This window comes from Leucopleurus acutus, assembly GCF_964270905.1.
Source record: "Leucopleurus acutus genome assembly, chromosome: 1".
In the NCBI taxonomy this organism is placed as follows: domain Eukaryota; kingdom Metazoa; phylum Chordata; class Mammalia; order Artiodactyla; family Delphinidae; genus Leucopleurus; species Leucopleurus acutus.
The window spans coordinates 26,074,931-26,085,286 of NC_139142.1; the positions used below are offsets into that span (position 1 = coordinate 26,074,931).

General features: G+C 47.3%; 1 pseudogene across 1 annotated transcript; it reads left to right on the forward strand.

Moving 5' to 3' along the window:
- The first annotated feature begins 1,749 nt into the window (after positions 1 to 1,749).
- On the forward strand, positions 1,750 to 2,116 carry LOC309960032 (small ribosomal subunit protein uS10-like; annotated as a pseudogene). The gene has a single exon. The product of its transcript is annotated as a small ribosomal subunit protein uS10-like (transcript).
- Positions 2,117 to 10,356: the final 8,240 nt, after the last annotated feature.

The window sequence follows — 10,356 nt, forward strand, 5'->3', positions numbered from 1 at the left end:
AGAAATGTATGCAAGTCCAACTCGTCCTCCTTCTCATTAGCACTTGGCATTGGCAGTCTTTTCCATTTTAGCCATTGTAATGATCATGAGATAGTACTTTGTGGTTTTAATTTGTATTTTCCTGGTAATTGGTGATATTATGCATCTTTTGTGTGCTTATTGGCCATTTGTATGTCTTCTTTTGTCTGTTTGAATCTTTTGCCATTTTTAAATTGGGTTGTCTTATTACTGAACTATAAGACTTTATGTATTCTTGATATAAGTCCTATGTCTGTGTGCGTGTGTGTTTTCTCAGTGGTGTCTGTATTAGTTTCCTATTGATGCTGTAACTAGTTATCAAAAACTTAGTGGCTAAAAAGCACACAGATTTATTGTTTTCTAGTTCTGGAGGTCAACTTCACCTCCTTTGATGGCTAAAATCAAGGTGCTGGCAGGGCAGCATTCTTCTTGGAGGTTCGAGAGGAGAGTTGATTTACGTGTCTTTTCTAGTTTCTAGAGGCTATTTGGCTGGTGGCCCTGCATCACTGCAACCTCTGCTTTCATCATCACATCTCCTCTCTGTCTCTGACCCTCCTGCCTCCCTCTTAAAAGGGTCTTTGTGATTATATTAGGCCCACTGGATAGCTCAGGAACATATCCCTAGCTCAAGATTCGTAATTTAATCACATCTGTAAAGTCTCTATTACCACGTAAGGTAACATATTCACAGGTTCCAAGATTAGGACATGGACATTTTAGGGAGGCCAATATTCAATCTACCACTGTGTCTTTCAATAAACACAAGTTTTCGTCAGTATTAGGGTTCTCCAGAGAAACTGAACCTGTAGGAGATATATCTATATATTTATGGAAAGAGATTTATTACAAGGAATTGGCTCATGGGATTATGGAAGCTGACAAGTCCTACGATCTGCAGAGTTGGCAAGCTAGAGACCCAGGAAGAGCTGATGTTTCATTTCAAGTCTGAAGGCAGGAAAAAGTCACTGTCCCAGCTCAAAGGCAGGAAAGCAGGAGGAATCCTTTCTTACTCAAGAGAGAGTCAGCTTTTTTGTTCTATTCAGGCCTTCAACTGATTGGATGAGGCCCACCAACATTAGGGAGGGTAATCTACTTCACTCAATCTGTTGATTTAAATGTTAATCGCATCCAAAAACACCCTCATAGAAACATGGAGAATACTGGTTGACCAAATATCTGGGCATCCCATGGCTCAGCCAGGTTGACACGTAAAATTAGCCATCACAAAGCTATAGCCCATTCTGAATAAATTTCTGTATGTGGTGTGAGGTAAGAAGAACTGAGGTTTTTGTTTTGTTTTGTTTTTTCCAAATGGATATCCAGCCATTCCAGCACCACCTGTTGAAAATATTATCCTTTCCACATTGAAAACCTTGGCACCTAGAAAAGCAACTAAATGGGTCTACATTTGAACTCTCCATTCGGTTTCATTCATCAATACGCCTATCCTTATGCCAATATTTACTGCTGTAGCTTTTAAGTCTTAAAATCTGGTAGTATAGCTCTTCCAACTTTTTTCTTTTAAAACATATTTTGGCTTATTATGAGGCCTTTGCATTTGCATATAAATTTTAGAATATGTGTGTCAATTTCTATTTTTAAAAAGCCTACTGGCTCTTGGTGGAAGATGCGGTCCCTGCAGCGGAGCCTCGGGCCACCGGCTCCTGCTCCTGACTCACCGCTGTTCGCCCTGGCCGAGGAACAAGTCGGTCAGGAAGCCGCGCCGCAGCCATGGCTTTTAAAGATACCGGAAAGACTCCCGTGGAGGCCGAGGTGGCGATTCACGGCATTAGAATCACCCTCACCAGCCGCAGCGTGCAGTCTTTGGAGAAGGTATGTGCTGACCTGATCAGAAGTGCGAAGGAAAAGAATCTCAAAATGAAAGGACCGGTTCCAATGCCTACCAAGACCCCGAGAATATTCTCAGACTACAAGGAAAACTCCTTGTGGTGAAGGTTCTAAGACTTGGGATCGTTTCCAGATGAGGATCCACAAGCGACTCATCGACCTGCACAGTGCTTCTGCGATTGTCAAGCATATCACTTCTGTCAGTACTGAGCCAGGAGTTGAGGCTGAAGTCACCATTGCAGATGCTTAAATCAACGTTTTTCATAAATTGATAATCAGTTGTTAAAAAAAAAAAAGCCTACTGGTATTTTGATTGGGATTTCATTAAATCTATAGATCGATTTGGGGAATATTGGCATCTTTAATAGTTCTTTTTTAAAGTAATATTCTAACTGTTAATAATCTGAGGGTCCTCACTGTCGATGCTATTCGTAACAAATGATAATAAAAAGAAAAATAGCTCTAATTTACTGAACTCAGCCTTGTACAGGTACTCTCTCTATATAATTTCACTTAACAATCCCAACAATCTTATGAGATAGGTATAATTATCCCCGTTTTTAAAAATTTATAGATGAGGAATGATTCTGAGAGGTGACGTAATTTGCCTGAGGTTACAGTGTTAGCAAACAGCAGAGTTAGGATCTGAACCTATGGCTTCCTGACTCCAAAAATCCATCCCTTGTCTTCAAAAACACTATGGCTGTTTTATATTATCTCTCTCGATCCCTACCTCCTCCTGTCCTGATTTCACTCCCACCTAACTGACTCCTTAGTTAACATTTATTAAGCACCTACTATGGGTGCCTGGTGCTGGGCTAGGTGATTTATGCCCAGTAGCTCATTAACTCCCTCAAAGAGATACACATTCGGACGGATCTATGGGCGCTTGTGTGTATATACATGCCTCTTCCACAGAAGTCTCCCGTGACTGGAGTGAGGTCCTGCGCACCATCAACTGTGCCATAAAGGCAGGAAGCAGCTGAAGGGGGGCTCCTGGGCCTGGCTGCCCCCCACGGCAAGCCCCAGGCCTCTGGGTTTCAGGAGCCTCTTGCGTAGCTGCCCTGTCTAGTTGCTCACTGCAGAAGGGCTTGCAGATTTCCACCTGCAGGTGAATGATTTGGTCCTTTTCTCTAACGCTCAATAAATAAGCAAACTTGCACAACCAGCCAAGACGACTCACAGAGGACCCATCTCTAAGCGTGGGAAACCAGCGCTGCTATCTTTAGGTAACCCACTTGCTCTGCTACCTCACCCCTCTGTGGATAGATTCCTTCTGCTCGCACAGGGCTCGCTCCGAGGAAGCAGGTTTCCTGGACACTATTTCATTCCCGGCCACTCTGATGTATCTCCCCACCCCATCCGTCAGCCTCCCCATGCCCAGGCCCTCAGGTCTGGATCTGCCTTTCAAAGCCCTAAGAGGGAGAACAGCAGTACCTGAACTCCAGTCACCGTCCATAGCAGTAGCAACTCCTCTGTACAGAGTCCCCACTCTTTCAATGTTAAGAGGGAACTTGCATGCACACAGGGTAAAATGGCAACTTGGGGGCACTGTCATCTTTGTGCCATACTTGGTTAGCAGAGAATACTTAGACACCCCAGTTCTGGTGTCTGGTGCAATAGTAAAAATTAGGGAAACATTTAGAGGCAGGCCAGATGTGAGCCAAACAGAGTCCTTCAGGCATTTACTCCCTCATTCAGCAAACATTCATGGAACACTCATTACAAGGTCCCTGGTACAATATTAAGTTCAGGGAACGCAAAGGTGAACATGACACAGTCTTTGGCCTCAAGAAACTTGCTATCTAGTGCACAGGCTACAAAGAGCTACTTTAATAGCAGGAGGAGATTCCAGGAAAGAAAGAAAGAAACAACAGGGCAGAACAGGACTCACCAGGCAGGAGGTTCACCCAGGGAGCAGAGGGATATCCTGTGGTCCAACTCTGCTCACAAGGAAAGGGTGAAGGGTGGAGGATGGACCGGCCCAGGAGAGGGCATGGCCATGAGCTACTTTGCACCACAGCTTACTGCCCCATCTGCAGTGAGAGACTGTAAGCAAATAGGCAAACTCCACACGTGCACAATGTAGATGACTTGATGGTGCTGCCAGTGGAATGGGTTGGCCAACCTTCCTATTTGGTTCTCTAAAATCGGGAACTAAATGATGGCCTCAGACCTTGGGAAACATGGTGGTGCCCCTCCTGCAGGATATTTAAAGTTCCTGCATGTGACATACTGAAGAATATGCCTTGAGAACTTTAGGGCAGAATTGGGGAACTCAGGCAGACAAAAGAAGACAATATATTTGTTGACTGTGCATTATCCACTGAGCAGTGATTAAGGGTAGGCAGGGCTGGAATCAGGACCACCTTGGGTGCAAAATTCAGTTTCACTACTTCTTATTTGCTGTGTGACTATGGGCAAGTTATTTAACCTCTCTGAGCCCCAATTTCCTTATGTATAAAAAGGGGCTAAAATACCTTCTCCCTAGTTATGAGAAACAATGAGGCAAATGAATGTTAATCTCCCATTCTCTGTGCCCCCCCACGCCCCTATCTCATACTAGTTGAATAAATGAACGAATGAAGTGCTACCGATACTTCAAAAAGCACCCATTGTCATTATTATCATCATTCAAATTCCCACCCAGGGCTTCCCTACTGTGCATGTTTTCGAAGCTTTTGCAGAAAGCCAGGCAATACAAGCACAAGTGTAGCTCTCCGCCAAGGGCTGTCCGCTACTCAGAACATGGCTGTCTTCTGTCATCTCCCCTTTGGGCTTTGGACCCAGGTCTCCTTCCTAATTCCAGCCAACAGTTTTGCACAATGAGCAGAGAAGATCCTGGCCTGCACCTCTCTCTCTGTCTCTGTTCCTATACCCTCCTCCTCCCTCCTTTATTTTGGCCCAGGAACATGTCAACAGCAGTGGGAAGTAACCTAATTAGTAGTTAGTTGATAGACTGCCCACCCTCATGTCCCACTGGCAATCCAGCAGCCTGTTTCTGCAGACAGGAAAATATTTCCTTGCTAATTAATCTGAGCACAGGGATTTGAGTTTGGACCAAGGCAGGGAAATCCATCTCCACGAGTCTTGTTCAATTGCATCTGTTTCTCCAGCAACCATTTCCTTCCCTGCGACTCCCCCTGCTCCAGCCCAGCCCTCTTCCATTTCATCTTCTCCCTTTATTAAGGCTGGTTACCCTGATGACTTTCCCGCCTGCCCCCCGTGGCCCCTCTCAGGAAGAGGCTGCTTGCTCTCGGAGGACTTGCTTTGGGTTGATTTTCCTCCAGCACCAGGTGCTGCCCAAGGATAGGAGAGACCATGCCCCTCAGCTCGGGGTGGATGAGGCTCCAACGGCCCCGTCTGTTCTGCTCCCAGGCCCCACCAGAATAGCACGCACCTCACTGCAGTGCCCCCTGCCCCCGCAATCCACACTGCCAAACAAATACAGACATCTACTGTCATTTTTAAATAAGGCTCAACTTCTGTCTCTGGGCCCTGCCCTGGTCCTCTGCAGAATCGTCTATTTGCCTCCGAAGTGGTTCCTAAGAAAGGGTAACCGTACACATCATTTCACATATGTTTCCTCCCTAGTCTCTTCTGCTTGGTCCTGTTATGTCTCTAGGACACACGCTGGACACAGGCAGTGGGAGGGGGGACACACGCTGGACACAGGCAGTGGGAGGGGGACTTGGGTGCGGATGGGAGTCCGTGAAGGGAAGAAGGGTCTTTCACAACACGGTGGTGCTGAGCTCATTTCTGCCGGATGAGCTTGGGCTCCAATGCAAGTGACGTAAAAGCCGGATGGTTTTCCTGTTGAAGACAAGTCCTGCTAGCCTTTGAACCCTTGTTCTTTACCACCGGAGGCCTCTTTGGCTTGGAAGCATTCTTGAGGATCCAATCAGAGATTCTTCTCACCTGTGCAGGCCCCCGACACCCTCTTTTTTTTTTTACAAAGGCCAGCTCTTTCCTCGCCTACCAGCCACCTGAAGAATAAAGCTCCTCTAGCCCTAAAGGATATGTATTGCTCCTCTTTCCCTTGGACAGGGCTAAATTAGTCCTAAGGGAGAAGAAACAGTGTCCAGGTGGTGTTTGCGAGTCACTGCTGACCAGGACATTATTTTAAGCTCAGCCTGAATCTGTGACAACATGAGAAGCCATCTGAGCTCGCTTGCCCGTCTCAGGCAGGACTGAAGAACTGAGCGGCTCAGCCCTAAAGGGCTCCTCAGGTGCCAGGGAGCGAAGTGGTCAAGAGCACAGGCTCTAGAGTCCAGCAGCCCAGGTCCGAATCCTGGCTTGGCTATTACAAGTTGTAGGGGTTATCTACTGCTTTATAACAAATTCTCCGGACTCAGCAGCTGATTGGTTTTGTGGGTCTGGGTCTGGGTCCTCTGACTCAGTGTCTCTCACAAGGCACAATCAAGGTGTGTCCAACTGGGTGCTGCAGTCACCTTAAGGTCCCACTGGGGAATGATTCACCTTCAAACTCACTCCCAGCGTTGTTGGCAGGTTTTGGTTCCTCATGGGCTGTTGATCAGAGGCTGCCCTCCGTTCCCTGAAGCTTCTCCATACAGGAGCTCACTACCTGGCAGCTTGCTTCCCCAGAGCAAGTGACCTGAGAAAAGCTAGGAAGAGAGAGACTGGGCAAGACAGTTGTCACAGTCTTCTGGAACCTAATCTCTAAAGTGTCATCCCATCACTTCTGTCATACTCTGTTCACTAGAAGCAAGCCACTAGGTCCAGCCTGACCCAAGGGCAGAGGATGACACATGGGTGTGAATGCCAGAGGTAGAGACCAGTGAGGGCATCTTAGAGGCTGCCCATCACATTAGCCATGTGACTTTGGCAAATTATCTAACCTCCCAGGTCCTCAGTTTCCTTATCTGTAAAATGAGAATGTTACTAACTAATAGCACATAGTTTATGGTGATATTATATTGATTAAATGCGGGTAAAGTACTTAAAATATGCTAATATGTGTCCAATACACATTAGCAGTTAGAAGGATTAGAGGACAGGAGAAGTACCAGAAAGTGGTTCTGAAATCCTAGCATGCACCCATCAAACCAAGCACCTGCCTGCTTTCTGCACCTGCAGTTGCCAGTCCAGTACTACAGAGGGGGAGGGGGGGAGGAGGCTGCAGGCCAACGTGTCAGCAGGATGAGGATGCCAAGGGAAGGGAAAGGAACTTGGCAAACAGGGCCAATCCTGGAGCCCAGGTCTTTGTCTCCTAAAGGGAGACAAAGCTTTATCTCCTCTGCGGCACCTACATATATTGGGCTTTTCCTACATACAAGGAACTGTGCAAAGCACCCTGCATGCATTATCTCACTTAATCTTCATAACACCCCTGTGAAGTAGGTACTGTTACTACCCTCAATGTACAGATTGTGTACACTCCTACAGGGAGGATTGTAAATTGGGGATTTAGAGATTGAAAATTGAAGCTCAGAGAGGTTAAGAAACTTGCCTGGGGTCACACAGCTCCAAAGTGGCAGAGTGAGGAGTCAGAATCAAGGGCTGTCTGATTCAGTATCCACTGGGCTAGCAGACAGGGACCAGGCAGAGAACAAAGAACATACTCATAGCATCACCATTCTTTCATCCTTTGAATCCCACTCCATGGCCTCCCCTGATCTGCACAAGCTGTTATGCAGCCTCACCTCCCCCACCCCTGCAACCCAGGACCCTCTTAATAGGGTCCTGCTCCAGACCACCCGACTCAGCCTGCTTGGCCCTGCACACCACCAATCTCAGCATCATTCTTAGACCCTATCCTGCTCCTTTAGATTTCTCAGCTGGTCCAACCTGATTCCACGTGCTTCCCAAAGTCACCTTTCTTCTCCACTCTCATATTAGCCTCTTTCTTCAGATTGTGTTCATCTATCTTGAGCTCACAAGCCACCCTTGCTGACCCCTGATTCTTCCAACATCACTTGGTCGCCCTCTCCCACCAACCACTGCATCCAGACCCCTCATCACACAGTCACCATGCCAGGCCAGAGAGATGCCCACTGCCCTGACAAGCGGCCCTCCTGGAAGAGAGGGCAGTTTTCCCTGCTCATCACCAAGACAGAAGAAAAGGCCAAAGCCCCAGAGGAAGGACAAGAGAATGATGAAGCCCGAGGTGTTGATTCAAGGGGAGAGAGTGTGCTCCAGGGGGGCTATAAATTCCCTTCTAATTCCAAATAATTCCGATTACATGGATGAGTAGTTTTCAATCAGGAAGATAATCTCAAAGATAGATGGCAGGATAATTGTTCGTAGCGCCGACGTAAATATTGTGTCGTTTCTATTAATCTCCGCGAATCGGCTGTCAGAGGTGTCACTCATTCATCACGACAAATTAAAAATAAAATTTTAAGAGAGAAAATCATGCCTGGGGATAGGGTGGAAGAGGCTGGGGTTACTGCGGGAACTGGGACTAAGAGGGGGAGGTGTAGCCAGCAAGCTGTTGCCAGAAATAAATTTGGCTTACCTATTTAATATATTTATTTATGAAAGCAAATGGTAACGAGGGCTGTAGATCTCTATTAACCTCCCTGTAGGGTGTGCACACATGTGAGCCTATGCGTGGTGTGTATATGCATGGGGGGCCGCCCTGCTAACACTGCCTGGAGGTGAGCCAGATCCTCAGACCCACCTGGACGGAGCACGTACATCCCAGAGGCAGGTCACCTGTGTTCCGCACACCCCAGCCTCACTCAGCCAACAAGGGGTGGTGGGGCAGGGGGTGGATCTGGGCAGTGAGACCCCCATTCATAGCAAAGATCAGCCTTTGAGAGAAGCAGTAATCAGACCCAAGCTGGCGTTCCCGAAACTGGCTGGCGATTTTCCGTAACACTGTTGTCTTGCAGGGTTACTCAGGCACCTGGGAGCATAAATTCAGAGTAAAGACTCTTTAGAGAGATACCTGAGAGGTAAGAATACAAGCTCATTCCTTTGTCTCTCTCCTATTTAAATTCCTCAAGGTATGGGGTCCCTCCAGGAGAAGTTACACATTTCCCAGAACCCTCACCCCTACACCATACCTAACCATCCACAGTAGCAGATGTACTGAGACATCCCTGGAATTTAGCCCCTGCAATGAAGCAAATTCTCCAGCATCACAGGGGGACAATCAGCTCTGTTCTTGGCATATGTATCCGTTTATATCAATCGTACACTTGGGGGCTTCCCTGGTGGTGCAGTGGTTGAGAGTCCGCCTGCCGGTGCAGGGGACACGGGTTCGTGCCCCGGTCCGGGAGGATCCCACATGCCGCGGAGCGGCTGGGCCCATGAGCCATGGCCGCTGAGCCTGCGCGTCCGGAGCCTGTGCTCCGCAACGGGAGAGGCTACAACAGTGAGAGGCCTGCGTACCAAAAAGTAAAAAAATAATAAATAAATAAATAAAATCGTACACTTGTATACACTTCCAAAATAAATTTGAGAATACCTACCAAAATGCACACGATGCCAGCGTGTAAAGTCCAAGGGAGCAAGTCCATTGGCCCCAACGCTGAGCCTACTGTCTGGCACACGAAGTGCATTCAGTCCACCTATGTTTGTTGAACGAGTGAGTGAGTGGATCAGTGGATGGAAATCAGAGTGAAATTAAAATAAGGTGGCATCGTAAAGTCAGGAATAAATTTAGTGCCCAGAAATATACACCAGAACGTTCCACACAACTTCTTGAGCTGGACAGAAGATGTGGAGTTAAGTTTCCTAGAGGCAAAGCAAAGGAGGAAGGTTCCTTCATTACAGTATTCACAATGTTCGTAAGATGGTGTTCCTGGGCTGTTCGACAAAAGCACACTAAGGTCTGGGGGAGGGCACCTTGCCATAAAGAAATAGCAAGCTCCTGTAGGTCTTTTCTCTTGGTTTCATGGGTTTCCTCAGAGAGGACTCTGCCACTCTCCAGTTTGGGTTATATAATAAATCTGACTGCTTGAGATCTGGGAGCCGGATGGGGAAGGGCTAGAGGGAGTTAACCCTCGGTGTGCAGACTTACACTTAATGCTCCTGCTGTCTACTGGGGATCCCTGCCCTCAGGGGTGTCCAGAAGCGCAAGTCCAGGGTCTTTATGGCTCAGTTTCTCTAGAAAATAAACCTCTCTTCTTTTGCTGGAGTGGGATAGAAAAATCCATGTGTGGAGGAGGGTAGGGGGTGGTCTAAAGGCTACTTTTACAAATTTAAACCAGTCCCTCTGTTTTTGGTACCATCTGTCCCCTCACTTTCCAAATACTACCTGGCGCCTCTGACACCTAAGCCTTTCTGGGATTGGGCTTAGCCTGCCTCCGGGCTCCTCTCTCACCTCACCCTACCTCCACCCCGTCCTGACTAAGGCTTCAGCTTTCCTGGAAGTGGCCGGTACCCACTTGTTTATTCGTTTTCCAACTTCCAAAATTTAATTGCTGTCATCTCCTTCTCGTTCTCTTTATCCTCATGGGTTCATGCCTTTCGAAAATCCATTTACTATACTTTTAGCTGGGTTTGGGGAAGGAATGGTAA